Source organism: Agrilus planipennis, unplaced genomic scaffold (genome assembly GCF_000699045.2).
Source record: "Agrilus planipennis isolate EAB-ADULT unplaced genomic scaffold, Apla_2.0 scaffold10, whole genome shotgun sequence".
Lineage (NCBI taxonomy): Eukaryota > Metazoa > Arthropoda > Insecta > Coleoptera > Buprestidae > Agrilus > Agrilus planipennis.
This window is the reverse complement of record NW_020442465.1, coordinates 2642687-2658904: the sequence shown is the minus strand read 5'-3', so window position 1 is coordinate 2658904 and position 16218 is coordinate 2642687. Positions and strand designations below refer to the sequence as shown.

At 32.9% G+C, this 16218-nt stretch overlaps 1 long non-coding RNA gene across 1 annotated transcript in view; it reads right to left on the bottom strand.

Moving 5' to 3' along the window:
* Nucleotides 1-16218, bottom strand: part of LOC108734089 — a 218468-nt gene that overhangs the window by 122284 nt on the left and 79966 nt on the right. Inside the window, exon 2 of the long non-coding RNA XR_001937330.2 lies at nucleotides 1877-1924. This is a non-coding gene — a long non-coding RNA (uncharacterized LOC108734089). The remainder of the gene's footprint in view (nucleotides 1-1876; nucleotides 1925-16218) is intronic.

The window sequence follows — 16218 nt, the reverse complement described above, 5'->3', positions numbered from 1 at the left end:
AAATTATTATTAATTTGATTTTAATTATCTGTTTTAATAATAAAAAAAAATTATTGCTTACAATTTGAAACCTAATCAATCACTTCGTGACCATTATCATAAAGTGTTACTGATTTATCTCCTTTTATACATTCAATAAATTGTCTGAAACTTGTCGGGCTTTTATTGAAATTTTTGCAGTAAATTTCTGAGTGTAGTTTTTTAAATTAAATCTCAAATCACATGGATTTTTAATAGAATATGCATTAATTTAATTATATGGCGACGTTCAATTAAATCCCTTAAGTTTTCAACTAAAAAAGGAGGGTTTTTATTAATGCTCTACAACAAAAACAACTTAATTGAACCATCATATATTACTGTTGTTAGACAATGACTGGTACTGCTAATTTTTGCTTACAAGTATTGTATGCCACTGATGGAAAATCTTTGGGACCCGTTATCAACGTGTAGCCTTGAAGTACACTTTGACCTTTCATTGAAAAATCCCAATGATCTGTCCAGTCAAAAAAAAAGATAAAGAAACTCTTTGCTGGTTGCTGACGTCATTAATGAAATATAACGGTGTATCAAACCATATTAGAGAGAAGATGATGAACATTATGTAACGGATTTATATGATACTTATTAAAAATGGCTTTAGGCACGTTATTGATGTTAGGAATGATAGCAATAAGATCTATGCAATTTATTTGTATTTCTAAAGCAGGTTCTACTCTAACTTCACAATTATGAGTCAAGAAGTACTAATTTTTCCAGTTATTACAGATACAAACCAGCAGAGGATTCTTGCTTTTACTTAATTTTTCTATATGTTAGCTAATAAAGGACTACTCCGATTCTTAGTTCTTTGCTAAATTAAAAAATCGTAAATAAAACAAAAAAAAAAGCAAAAGCATAAAAAAAAGTATTAGTCGGACTCGAGCGCCGAGGACTCCGTGTCCTTTAAATAGTTTTCCGTCATGGAAGTCGAGTCTTGAAAAGTTTTCCCGCTTTTTCCGAGTTCGTTTTATGTTTCCCCAGAATCAGTTCTCAAAACGTATAATTACAATATTACAATCAAAAAATTATTTTTTTTTTTCGAACTTTTCTCTTTACTTATGCTATTGTCATAATGAGGCGAATTAATTATTTATTTATTTGACCCCTCAACTATGTCACAAACAAGTGAATTTTTATATTTAGTTATTTAGAGCTTCGAACATGTCAGAAAGAAGCGAATTTATATGTTTAGAAATGGAATCTAACCACTTCAATCTAATATTGAATACTGATTATATAATTTAGAATGACCAGTCACCAATTTAACTACAGTTAATAGCAGGAAGAAATCACTGGGTGAGTGAAGACGGTAAGACGTCTCACCACCTTGCATTATCATAATTTTGAATTGGACTCTAGACTTCTGACTCGACTTATTGATTCCGCTACTTAAACGGTTGCTAATTGACCAACTAACACAGTGGGAAAGTAGGTGTTAACTTGCAGTTTTAAATAAATAATTTAGATGTACCACGACCAAGTCAATAAAAGATAGGCGAGATGGGAAGGTAGGACAATTTCTCAGGCGCGAAGAACTAGTCAGAAACATATTAGAGGGAAGAAATAGGAGTTAACATGAGTAGAGGTAGACCTAGATTAGATTACTATTCGCAAATAGTTAAATATGTGGGATGTTCTAGTTTCAGGGAAATGCGAAGATTTGCTCAGGATAGGAAAGAGTGGAGGTGCATGTCCAACACGTCTCAGGATTGACGACCTTATGATGATCTTTATAGAAATCCTCAATTGAACACCTTTATGAATTTGACATAATGGATTTAACTATATGCAAACATTTATAAATACATATGTATAATCACAGAAAATCACTTACCCTTAAATCTCATAATAACCATATGGTAGTGCATCTTGGAAATGAACTCTGAAATAAAAAAAAAAAAAAAACATGTTTCAGAAACTTTTTAACTACAACAATTGAAACTATTTGATATTGTATACACCAAATACGACGTTTCTGATAGGAAAATGGATTCTAGTCTCTATAAAAGTAGCTGAAATCCTTTAAACCACTGAATTCGATCTTAACAAGGACCAAGCAGCATGGTTTAAAGGCTTACGCCACTGCTTAGCAATCGGGAGAACACCGGTTCAATTCTGGGTGCGTCTGCCATGGTCTAAGCCCTTTCGTGGTTTCCTTAATTCACTTGGGCATATGTTGGGACATCTTTCTCGCCCTAACTACCATCCACTGATTCTCATTATTTCTAAAAGGAAGCTGAAGAAGTCGTTCCGCCCTACCCTCCGGCGTAGTCCTGAGGGACTGGTCCGTCCACCAACATTAGTAATAGTTTTAACCTAACAAGAAACTCTAACTGTTTCTTGAATTATTTAAGTATCATCCACCTGCCTGTTACGTCTCAAGGAAAATCGAATTTAATTCCTTTCTTTATTTTATTTTAAGGGTAGAAAAGTTAATGTCGCACATACTCATCTTAACTATGCAGGTTTTTTCACATAACCTGTTCATTAAAAGTTTAAAAACTTAATGTACCATTAGAGATTAGAAAATGGGGCAAATAACCCAAAAGCTGAAGGTCTTTCTAATTAAAATATTTGCAATCGTGGGTCACTTCCGGTTATACCGTAGTCATAGCAATATTGAGTTTCAGGTATATCCCATCCTTTCTCTATCTGACATTGTGCCCTTAGTTTCGTAAATGAATACAGGGCGTTGAAAATATAGTGTCCAACTTATAAAACTTCGATCACGCTTGAATTGTTTTTTGACGTAACAACGTCTTATAATTCGATGGAGCCGGCTGCACGCACGATAAAACATGACTCATACGGCGTTACCTCGCTCTGAGGCGTTCCATTTAAGGCTTGAAGTGCAAGCGAGAGCGCGGAACGAGCGACAAAGAGGCATAATCGGCCTCCGCGTTCGGCAGCGTTCGGCATCTGTCTCTCTCCTACTTGAGTGAGCGATGCGTCCGCGTGGACAGCTGCTATACAATAATACATTTCCATTTACCTCCTTCTACATATCCATACAAAATAAAATTAAAATTTTCTTTTGAAAAATGAAACCATTCCATCAGTATTTTCTTATGACGTTGTCACGTTCAGTAAACCGACTTTACAGACAACCGATTTTTTTTTTCAAATGGAAGTGAAGGCAGATTTGAATTCTGCGTCAAATGATATTAGGATTCCCTATAGCTATTTGTAATAGTTTTTTAGATATAAGAAATTTTTGAAAAAGCCTACATAACCGGAAGTGACCAACGATTCCAAACGTTTTAATTAGAAAGAGCGTCAATTTTTAGGTTATTTGCGGTATTTTCAAATCTAGTAGAATTTTAAGTTTATAAACTTTTAATGAACAGCTTACATGAAAAATCCTGAGCGCATAAGGGCGTTTTAATAATTTCTAAATTAACCGTTCGCACACAGAAGTGATTTCGTTTTGTCAAAAGCGACTCGATGTGATTCATTAAGTTAGTAAATTTACTTTTATTTCATTATTTTTACGACAGACGCTCCGTGTAGAATGCACCCGTTTTATGGATTTTAAGAAATATTGACGCAATCGTTGCATTTAATAATGGCCACTGATCACCGCGATCTGTGGGAGATAAATTCCTTAATTCCTTCTCGTACATTACTCTCCCAGCACGTCCCCCAATCAGGCTACAATATAATTCTTTAACCGAATGAATCGGTTCGAACGGTTCCAATGTCCAGAATAATCAGCATCGGATCTGGACTTTTTATCGCCCGGCCGAAACGTTTTAAACGCCGTTACCTTTTGCATTTTACAGTCATATTATTATATTCACTAAATAAAAAAATAAATAAACTTAATAACTTATCGTGGCTTCAACATGAATTTTATATTATTTTAAAAAAATGTGTGAAATGTTACATCCAATTTAACAAAAATTCAAGAATGTAAGAGGAAGAAAATTCAATTTTCATCTCCATCCTTCCCATGTCCTCCTACTCCTTACACTCCTTTAGTGTTATACAAACTTAAAAAGTAAATCGCTACCACCTCAGGCTCTCCACCACTCTGGCTGACAGTCAGTTCACATACATGATCATATAATCAATTATCATATAGATTTTTCACCTCCACGTCTGACCCCAATATCATACTTCACAACCCCAACACCCTGCGGAGGACATTTTATCTCCACCTTATCTGTCCTCTTCCCTGATCGTCAACTAATTCAAACGGAGGTGTATTTTACTAATCCTCTGTTATCAACAACCGCAGTACAAACGCCTTAAAAATCTGGGATGATATTTCACCTCCATCCCTTCCGCCTCCACGTTTAACTGTCAACTAATTTGAATATGTACTTTTCAGTTGTTTTCACATTACAAAATTCGGAAATAACAAATCCGGAAGCTAGCCTTCAAATTCCGTCAAGTTTACTGCCTACTTTTTACAAACTTCGGATTTAAAAAGTGATTCACGTTATATAATTGGTGAGGTGATTCTGGGTGATTTAAGCAATATCATATCAATGACTTACACGTGCAAAGCCGATTTAAGAGAACGTTGCAAACACATTATTGCAACTTTGTTGTATTGCAGCAGGTAGGTTCTTAACCTCAAACTACTTATATCGTATCATTAGAATTGTGTTAAATCAATTACACAGGAATAAATAATTTCTTACTTTATAATTTTAGTATGATTCTAGTTTTAAATATTAAGGTTATGGCTGATGGTAAATACTTGCTGAAATATAATCATGTGCATTAAAATGACGTGAACAAATTTTTATTCCGGAATTCACTTCTTTGATACCTACTGCTTTTATCTAAGCTTCTATTAGTTTACTTTTTTCTCTAATTTTCCGAATACATTTTTTACATGTATAAAACGGTTAGTTTTTATTGGAAAGTAGTTAATGTAGGTGAAGAGCGAAGATCTATGTCTGAAGTGCTATTGCAGCTTTTCACTAAACATATTAACTTTTTATTTGATTTAACTTTAGAAGAAAACTTCGTCGACTCCATCATCAAAAAAATTTTTACTTTTTTAACGTGTTTTATTATTTTAATAAACAATTTTACAATTTGCGTGCACAGTTCCTATGTAATTTTTTCCCTCATTCGAGTTATAAATTTTTCCACCAGATGGTGTATGCCCATTTGACGGATCCCAATGGGCTTGACAACATAAAGTAACCAAGTATAAATGACAAGCTTTTAACCGCGGCTTCGCTCGCGTTGATGTTCTAATGTTCTAAATATGAGTCCAAGATCATTGAAAATACAATGATTTGTTAAATAGTCCTGACCAGGACCATCAGGATAAATCTATAGTTTCTAATACACTTTGAGTAGAATCTGTCCTCCTTTATCTGTAACCCTGACAATATGTACACAAAATTCGCATTTATAATATTAGTTAGGATATTAATATAACAAGAATAATGATTTTAGCTATGATATAAGAGTTTGTGGTACATTTCACGGGAAACCATTTGTTTCAAAGCGCGAGTTTTTGTTTAAAAATTCCTCTTTAATGCTCTGTAGCAAACGTCCCGCTTGATCCGACACTGTCCGGGACCAATTTTGTTTCCGAATTTTAATGGGACAATTAACTCAATCTTGATCGGTGATGCGATGGCTTAATCACATTTTTCGAAAGGTACGACGAGACTCTCCTTTAAAAGAACAGCTTCTTAACGATTTTATTATCGTTATTAATTCGGATTTTAAATGTCACACGGGACCGTTTAAAACTGCTGTAGTATATGGCCAAGGACCAATAAACTAATAATATATTTAACGAGTTTCGTTTTCCATTTCAGTCAATTGAGTGGCTTGTAAATGAGTCAAATTATATTATATGTCTATCTCTTTGTATACCAGGGTGGACTAATTAAATCTTTTCTTTTATCCACTTCTTATTTTAATTCTCATATAAATGAATCAACTTTCTCAATATATTATTTACTGTATTTAGGCATTATTAATATGGAAAATCAGATTATTTGTTCCCATCCTGCCATGTTACTTGCTTGTTTTAATAATTTGGAGGTTTAGTTTACATTTAACTATTGAAATACTTCACCAAAATACAAGTGTCGTCTACGATAGACAAATTGCAAGGTTTCTCTCGTAGGGATTTGAACAAACTGAAGAACGGATTAACAAAATTGGTCTTGGTGTTGGGAAAATGCAAGATTAAGACCAAGTCTATCTTTATAACAAGACCAAGTCTAGAACCAAGACCGAACGAATAAGACCAAGACTAACACCAAGATTGAACGTAAGACTAAACGAAAAATTATTAATTTATGAATTAAACTATTTGAACTAATTTTAATATATTCATTTCTTGGAACAAAACAATTTTAGTGTTTATATTTACTACATTTTATAAAAAAAAAAAACAACGTGTAATTATACGATACAACACTGAACTACTGAAGTGAAACTTATTTATACACACAATACCGGAATAGGGGTTAAGGAATTAGTTTAATGGTATTATTCGCACACTATGCTTCGCACGGGTGCAATGCTGATAGTAAATACACTATAGAATGTCTTTATATACAACATTCACAGTTTTTTTGTCATAAGACAATACAAACCGGCAGGTACCGCTGCAACCGCTATGACCCTGCATTTTAAGTCTGTAATATCTTCGAAAATATTGTTTGAAATTACATGCTGTAAAGGGCCATATTGATCTATATTAAATGCACAATGTATTTAAAATTACTTTATTGGATAACGATTAATGCTGTATTGCTTAAAATCGCTTCGTAAATAAACCATTATTTCTCGTAAAAAGTGAAGGATAAAAAATAGTTATTGTGAGTTATCCCTAAGAGATAGACATATACCATCGCGGACTTTTTGTAGGCCTTTTTAAAGTGTACAATACTGTAGTATATTATTTTGATCTATCTCGTAGGGTTCAGTCAGCGTTTGCAATGTAAGCGCAAAAAATTGTGTTTATTTACGACATCACATTAGAAACCTCTAAAATTATCAGTGTTTCTCTACTATATTATGCATATATTATACATATAAACCTTCCTCTTGAATTACTCTATCTATAAAAAAAAGGCATTAAAATCCGTTGCGTAGTTTTGAAGATCTAAGCATACATAGGGTCAGGCAGCGGGGGAAATGCATTGCATGATTTCGTTAGATAGCAACTCGCATGAAACGAACTTACCCTACCGTGCGTAAAGAAGTTTCATTTCAAAAATTAAAAATAAAGAACAGTCATCAGCTTCAACTAAACTTCGATATCTTCTTTTGATTCTTAATTTTACCCCTTATGACATCATGGACACGAATCAAAGTAGATACCTAATATAAAATATTTCATAATGAATGCGCCACAACTAGTTTAATAAGACTTTAGAAGTTTCACCAGATTTTATTAGTAGAAACTTTAAATAATCAGAATTTTTGTCATAATTATTGTTTGTGCTTTGCTGTATTCACTAGATACCAATTTCGTTAGATATTTTCATTTGATTGTATTTTAACTGACTAATATATTTATAATACATATAGAAAAAGTCGAAATACTAATAAATGTAAGAATAATGCATGGTAAATTATATTTTTAAAATTAAGATCGTCAAATTTTTCACGTTGTCACGTCATGGCATAAAAAAAGTATGAAAATAGTCAGGCAGTTAATTATTTTGCTTAAAATTTCACTCAAGAATTAAGTAGATTTTTGCAGACATCACAAAGATTTATCGTCTATCAATTCTGAACGTTTTAAAGAACCGTTTTGAAGGCAGTAAATCAATACGTTTCTGAACTTTTAAAACAAGTACTTACTGGACTTAGGCATCAAGGGCATAATTTCCCAGATAAAAATTTGGAAAAGATATTCTTTATGAAGAAGAAAGATTTGCTCAAGCAATTAATCATCTTACGTAAAACTTCAATCATGAATTAAGTAGCTTCTCGCGGACATCGCAAAGATTTATCGCCTACCAATTTCGAACGTTCTAAAGAACCGTTTGAAGGTATTAAATCAATACGTTTCTTGACGTTTGAAACAAGTAGGCAAGCAGCCAGGGCATAATTTCCAGATAAACATTTGGAAAAGATTTCGTGTTACGTAACAACTTCAGTTTGGTTGGTTGTTTACCGAGACTGCTTATAACGTGCTAATGAGAACAAATGATTTCGAAATCGCGATCCTTGGCTGATGGTATCGACAAATTGCTAATCAAATATCATCTGTTTATTTAACGATTTATACAAAAAAAGAATATTTTTTTTATTTAAACTTTTTGTATACAGGGTATAACAAAAATTAGTGAAGAGCTTGCAGAAGGTGATAGAGCATTATAAATCATGATAAAATTGCAATCATCCAAAATTACAATTATCTAGAAGATGCTTTTCTTTGTTTTGTTTATCTTAGATGTTCAATTACCGATAATGTTTACATTTTCCATCCATGTAGCTGCAGAGCTTTTATCGTACTACGCCAGTGATTCCCAACCGGTGGTTCGCGAACCCCTGGGGGTTCGCAGTGTTTTCAGAGGGGGTTCGCGAAAATAATATTGTAATGGGGAATTTTTTAAAATGCCAAAAAAATTCCTGTTTGTTAAGAAATCTATAATAAATTTCAATATTTTCATTTCTTTTTTCCTTATTTGTTTTTCAAAATTACTTCATCAATATCAAAATATATCAACAATTTTATACATTAAAATTTATTCCTCCTATTCAAGTAATCAAATACTATTTATTGTCTTTTTATTACAAACATTTATTTATATTTAAAACATTTTATCAATGTGATTAGTATCATGTTCTGCTTTATATTTAAAATCATTGCAGCAGTTTTCCCTTCTATGTAATATTTTTTTTACAATACAATTGGAAATAAATATCAAATTAAGGCAGTTTACTACATTTACATCATTTTAGTCTTATTAATGTTTTATTTAAATATTTCAAGATTAATATAATCAATTATTATGCAATATGAAAAAGTATACATTCTATCAAATTTTATTGCTTTTTTTACCTGTCATTAACGACTACATAGGGGGTTCGTAAAATTTTTTCGGACTTTTCCTTTGGTTCCCGAGGACAAAAAGGTTGCGAAACACTGTACTACGCTATTCGGTAGACACCTATGTTAGCAATTCACGCACAGGACCGGCTTCAGATTATAAATGATTGTGATTTGCTTAATTTTTTCCACTAACACCGCTCTTAAACTCACCATGCGATTATTTATTGTACCTAGTTTACATCCTCCAAAGTTTAGCACTTATTTCTGTTACACTCTGCTTATAAACCCTTCTAGAGGTCATAGAGAACTGGAGAAACGTCAAATTGTTCGCTATGGAATAAGCTACAATATATATTTATTAAAGTAGAATTTAATGAATTTCATAAGTAATTAAAGAAAAAAACTACATTACATGAAATTTCAAAATACTCCAAGGGTTCTTAATGATCAACTCGAGGCTAAATTTACAACAAAATGGGTAAAATTCTATTCTGAGATACGCTATGTGTAGTGCCATCTTGGCTCTCTAGTCGTTTTTCGTTGGATAGCCGGAGAGAGACAAAATGGGTAATATAAGAAAGTACAGGTCGGATGAAGGAAGCTGACGAGCGGTCGCGCAGGTACTTGCCCATTTATGACCTATTTGGGTAAGTCACTTGGAACCGATACATAAATAAGCTTTCAGTAGGCGTAAATTATAGTATTAATACAGATGGGACAGTAGCGTACTAGAAAATAATGTAAAGACATAACTTCATCATCATAAGGAAAAAGAAAAAATAAACCTATTGCTTTTGTTTTATAGTTAGTTTTCACATTCACTGTCATCATGGGAATCTCTATCACTGTCACCAACATTAACAATTAGTTCTTTTGTTTGTATGTCTATTACTTGCTCACTGATCCCTATTTTTAAATATTTAATCTACGCCCCTGATAGGAATACTGAAGAAAGAGGGCTGCAATCGTTATACTTAAAACTACCTACCTTTGTCACCGCGCATCCACGCCATTTTAAAATTTCCGCCAGCTGCCAGCGTCAGGCCTGTACTTTCTTTCAGCGACAAATTAGCGACAGATTCCAGCCATTGTAGTGTTTCTCTACATTATTTCTAGTTTGAGATGTACTATTTCGTCTATTTTTCTATTTTTGGATTTGGTAGCAAATTAGCGACAAATTATAGGACAGCATAGAAATAAGAAATATAACTTTGTAGTGCTATAGGCTATCAGACAGAAATGGGAAACAAATATAATTTTTAGATGGGTACTTGTACTTGATTAATCAAAATATGAATTGAAAAATAATAGACCATTCCCTTACCAAAATATCCATTTACGTATTGATATCGAAAAAGTTAAAGATCAATAAACAAAATTTTTATTGCACATTTTAATGAAACGAAATCGCAGCCGCATGTGATTTGAATTCAAATTCAATCTTGTCCAGTGCACTACTCGCTCGTAAATTTACATTTACAGACTTTAAATACGCGAATAAATATTATTAACAGCAAATATGCGTTTATTTCAACCGAGCAACAGTCGCCGGTTTGCTCATTTAATTCATTTTTTACTGCTCGCAGAAACAGCGGTCCAACTTTGCATCGAGTATTAATTGACGAAGTAAATTTTTATAGGTTCCTGTAACGAGAAGATATTTTTGCCTTTGCTGATCGCGTGGAATGTCACAGCACACATGTTCGACACAAAATTGAATCGCGATTCTTATCTTGTGATGGGGATGGAATTATTTTCAATCACAATCCATAGAATGATCTGTACATCTCTTTACCCTTAAGTTTAAGAATTATCAACCGAGTAAAGAATAATCAACTTTAAAAAAGAAAGAACACGGGATAGGAAACAAAATGCCTTCAATTAGTGATTAATGCGCATTTTTGTTTTTGGTAAAACAGTAAAAAAAATGCGTTGGTTTAGAATTTGCGTTTCTGCAGTCTGAAAAAGTGGTGCAACTTCATTATTAATTTACAGAGGTGTGATTTATTTGTATATATATATATACTTGTATTTAAAATGCGAATACAAAATAAAAAATACCTATTTTTATACTTTATACTTTAGATACTTTTTTGAGAAAAGCATTTTGTATTTTATATAAAATACTTTTCCAAACATACTTGCTATTTGTAAAATGCAAAATACATTTTTACTTTTAAAAAATTTGCTAGTATCACCGATTAAACATTATATAAAGTGATGAATGAAAGTTGCGTACATTAGCTATTGAAGGTATTAGAAGCTTAAAAAGTGGACAAAGGGACATTCCATGAATGCCTTCTAATACTTTAACAGTGGTGTGCTAATAAATGCACATTACTGTGTAAAAGATCAGAAACAAAATAGGGTTGTAAATATTTTGATATTAAATGATTGATGGTGATTTTACATAAATAAAATTATTTACAACCCTATTTTGGCTCTGATCTTTCACGCTAAGCAAACTATTTTGGCATCAGTGTCTTTTTTCTAATTAAGACGGTGATAAAGGCAAATAAAGAAGCATACAGAAGAATTACTTGTCGCTGAACTGAAGAAACTATAACATAAAGATAGAAAAACTGTATCACAATAACTTCAAACAGAAAAATTTGAAACATACTTAATCTTCGCTGCTAGTGATATAGTGCAAACACCATAGTATTAGTCTAGAAAAACTCCAAGATTTAAATAATGAGCAAATTTCTGCAAGGTTTTCTTCAAAAATATTTTATACTTAAGTAAAAAATATGTATTTAGCATTTAAAATACAAAATGGAAATCTATTTTGTATTTTAGATTTGAAATAACAAATCAAAAAAGTATTTGCATTTTGTATAGAAACAATTTTTAAAAAACATTTTGCACATCTCTATCTAACTGGCTCTGTAGTTAAAAACAAAACAATTTTATACAACTCTACTAATAACAGTCATTTCTTTTGTGTCCTTTTCGCTCATAATAGTGACAGTTCCTTTCAAACGATTTTCTATTAAACTTTTTATTGAATCGTTTTCTTGCAAATTTGTTTGCCTCAATTACCACAGCCACTCTATCGTATTGTAGCGAGCACGAGTGTGTTTGTGTGCGATGAGGCACACGTGTTCATGAACGGCTTACCGATTCGCAGACTAGCTGCGGGCTGTGTCGTACCTGCGTTCTGGGAAAGCAGTTAAACAGTTCAGAGAAAAGATAAACTATCCGGATGTTTCCAGAAAGTAAACAAAAGAGTACTTAAAGGAAGAGACGATCGTCGAGAGAAATAGAAATAAATTGACCGCTGCAGAAGTGAATCCAGAAGTAAATTGACAGTGATAGCAGTGAAAAAGACAGCGCAGTGAATAGTGATATATTAATAATTAGTGTAAATAAATAGAATAATTCATAACCTAAGTTTAGTAATAATTTAATAGTGTTTTTAAGTTCTTCAATAATTATTGTAGTATTAGAAGTTAATTTTGTTAAACCCACGAACATTACAGTATGATTTCGGAAGAATAATTAATAGTGGAGTAATTTTATTAGATTTATCAACTTTATTTCCACCTGCTCCAAATGTTTTGATACCAATATGCCACCTTGCAATTTAATGCACTTAATTTTCGTCGAATTGATTTGCTGTATGCAAATAGAACTCAAAATTTTCTTTAATGTCAGGGCCACTGATTTATAAAAATTTTACCATAATCGTTTGTGTGTAGGTACAATTCCAATACATAACGGGTTAGGACAGGTGTATTTTCTCACGCGTCCGACGTCGAGTGAAGTAGTTGTCCCGACTCGTGACCAGACATGGTACTTTGCCATTTTTTCAGAGCCGTTTGATTATAATTAATTACCGGCGATTTTAAACAATGCATACACTTATTTCTACGAAGACATCGTCTAATGTAAGCGCCAATGTAAATGCATCGGTAAATCGTTAAATTGAGTGATTCAAAGGAGAAACGATTAATATGATGCTGTCTATCGTTGCTTATCTTTGATAGTGACGGATAGTGGGTAAATGTGAGTTGTAGAAACCGCGACATTAGATAAAGAATACGATTGATTTATTAGGATTATATCGGCCCGAAAACGGTTTTCCACAATTTTATACACGACAAGACCTGTAATTCATGCTTTAAGGTTGTATTAATTAAAAAACTTTCTTTTACATGTCTTTACCGTGAAATCAAGTGCTGTATTTTCTGAAAATGTCGGTTTTAATAGAGCGAATGAAACTCGATATATACAGACTTTATTTACAAATGAATTCTTAATGGATTACAACTACTAGGCATAACCAAGAAAATGTGAATTAAAAACGCAACTTAACAAGAAGAAGGATAAAACGTAACTAACTAATTATGGGACAAAATCAAAAATTGTTCTGGTGCCACTACCAATACCTGGTATGCAACAAAAGAATACGAGCCAGAAGCCAATAAGGGGAAAAACCCAACAAGGTATGACTCTGTCTCGAGCTATGGAATTCCTCTATCCTGCGTACAATTGAAGAGCACCGATAATAAAAATAACAAAAATAATTGCCGTCGAAGACCTGACCATTGGGATCAAATCAGCGTATTATTAGAAAATACCACAAATGGCGCGGTAAACGCCATCTGTAGTACGATGCTACATTTTAGGATTACGTATGCTCCAACAACGTCCTTTTAAATGTATGGATATCTACTTGCTGAAACTAATCCCGGCGTAGCTAACGTCAACGTGATAGGCACGTTACCATAATCGAATAAAATAATTCGAAGTGGTTTGTATTCTGTCGAAATTGCCAGACGCACATCGCGATTTCGATCTTTTTGGATCTCATCAGCGCGTCGCAGATTATTATTATTCGATTATGGTAACGTGCCTATCACGTAGTGGTTAGCTACGCCGGGATTCGTTTCAGCAAGTAGATATTCGTATATTTAAATGGACCTTGTTGGAGCATACGTAATCCTGAAATGTAGCATCGTACTACAGATGGCGTTTACCGCGCCATTCGTGGTATTTTCTAAAACGCGCTGTTAAGACAGCAGGTAAAAGTTGCTCTGTGTTCTGTCGTAACTGTCTGCGACGCGCTGATGAGATCCAAAAAGATCGAAATCGCGATCCGCGTCTGGCAGTGTCGACAGAATAGAGACCACTTCGAATTATTATCTTTTAAGGTTGGTTCACTATGACCTTTTTTATACTAACCAAATTTGTTCTAAAATAATGCCTTATATCCAAATAAATACGTTATTCATATGTAGCTATCTAAAACGGCTCCAAAACGTACGTATTATTTAAAAATATTTTCATCTTCTACGTAAACGAAGTCGCGGGTTAAATTTAACGTTAGCTCAAAGTAACTAGTCCACGCGGACGAAGTCGCGGACAGAAGCTAGTATTTTAATATATGGAAATATGTGAATACTTAAATATCTGAATACCTACTTAAATTTCAAATATTAGATATTCAAATAATTCGATCCCTGCGTTCTACTCCGTTAGGTTGTACATTGTGTACTATTCGTTAAAGCAAATCGTCGTTACTATACATTAATGTATAACAAAGTTAAACTGAGATTGTAGATTTATAAATTTTAACTTTCCGTCAACTACTGTAACTGCTAACCGTTTCCGGATACGGTGCGATATATTCTGTCTAAATAAATGATTCACTTCAAGGAGCGATCCAACTTATCAAGACAATAAACGAGATCTTTTTACACGGTCGTTAACCAGATCAACGTAAGCCATCTATCTAACGTGGAAAATCACAGATAAGAACCATAAGAAGTGATGAATTGCGCACTGAAAAATATTTATTGCACCCGACTGTATCCATAACATCACAACTTCCACTGCTTGGATTTTTCGCACAAAGGTGGTTTTGCCGCAACTATTTTTTCTCTCTTCGGCACATATGCCATCAGTTACTTTATCTTACCGCTTTTAAGTTCTTATAACAAACCTGATGCCTGGTAGGTAATACCACCATAAGATCCAGTTTATAGTGATAAATATTGACTTCAAAGGATAAGCTGACTAAATTAAACAACATGTAGCATATTAGAAAAGCAATGGATAAAATGGTCCATCGAGCCGGATTTTTCATTACTTAATTTTAAGAATAACCAATTTAGATCAGATTGGTAAACATCAATATTTTCTAATCAAACTGAAAGGATTAGTAGGGAAAAATAACTACTAATGAGCAAAATTGGTACTGATTTTGCAGTTATTGTTACTACTGTTAACGTGGAGATGAAAATCAAAAGTCAGGTAAATTTTTAAAGGCTGTAATGAAAGAGAAAAACAATGTTAACGTCGAACAAAGGACACAAAATTGCATGTAAGACTGCAAGAAACTTTAAAATTCTCACGCTTTTTTTTTTTTTAATGTAACCTTTAAAAATTATAAACCGTAGTAGCGTTACCATTTGTTTTCTAGTGTTACATGCAATTTTTTCTATTCATAGCTGGATCAGATTAAGATAATACGCCTGGGCAGCAACAATATGCTACTTTTAAGAAGTAACAGTTAGGTTTATAGTATAATACTAAACCGCTGCGCTGTTTAAAGATCATAATCATACAGTGCAATTATTATCATATAAGCAAATTAACATTAATTACATACTGTCGCCAATTTTACGTTTTCCTTTTGAAGAGCTCAATGCAACGGGACGTTCTGTCAGTATTCGATTATAGGACAATTAACTTTTTAGTAATTACGATATGAGATGTATTAGAAAGTGGGTAGTTATGGTTTAACCAACCATAACATGGTATAAATAGTACAGTAGTATTATTTTAACAACATTTGACCAATATAGTGACTGAAGTTAGTAACAGTAGAACTCGTCACTTAAAATGGATACGGATAGAAATGAGGAGGCATTAGGAGGAGGACGCTATGGAAGTCAATAAGAAATAGGCACGATAGGTTGATTGGACATATTCCAGGCACGAAGAGCTAGTTAGATAATGATGGGAAAAAGGTTTCTTTTTGTTAAGTATTTAAATACAAAATGCAAATACTTTTTTGATTTGTTAATTCAAATGTAAAATACAAAATAAATTTCCCTTTTGTATTTTAAATGCTACATGCCAAATACGTATTTTCGAAATACTTGTTTCAAATAAATCCTTTTTTGTAGTATCCATTTGAGTAATTTTTTACATTTACTTAAGCATAAAATATT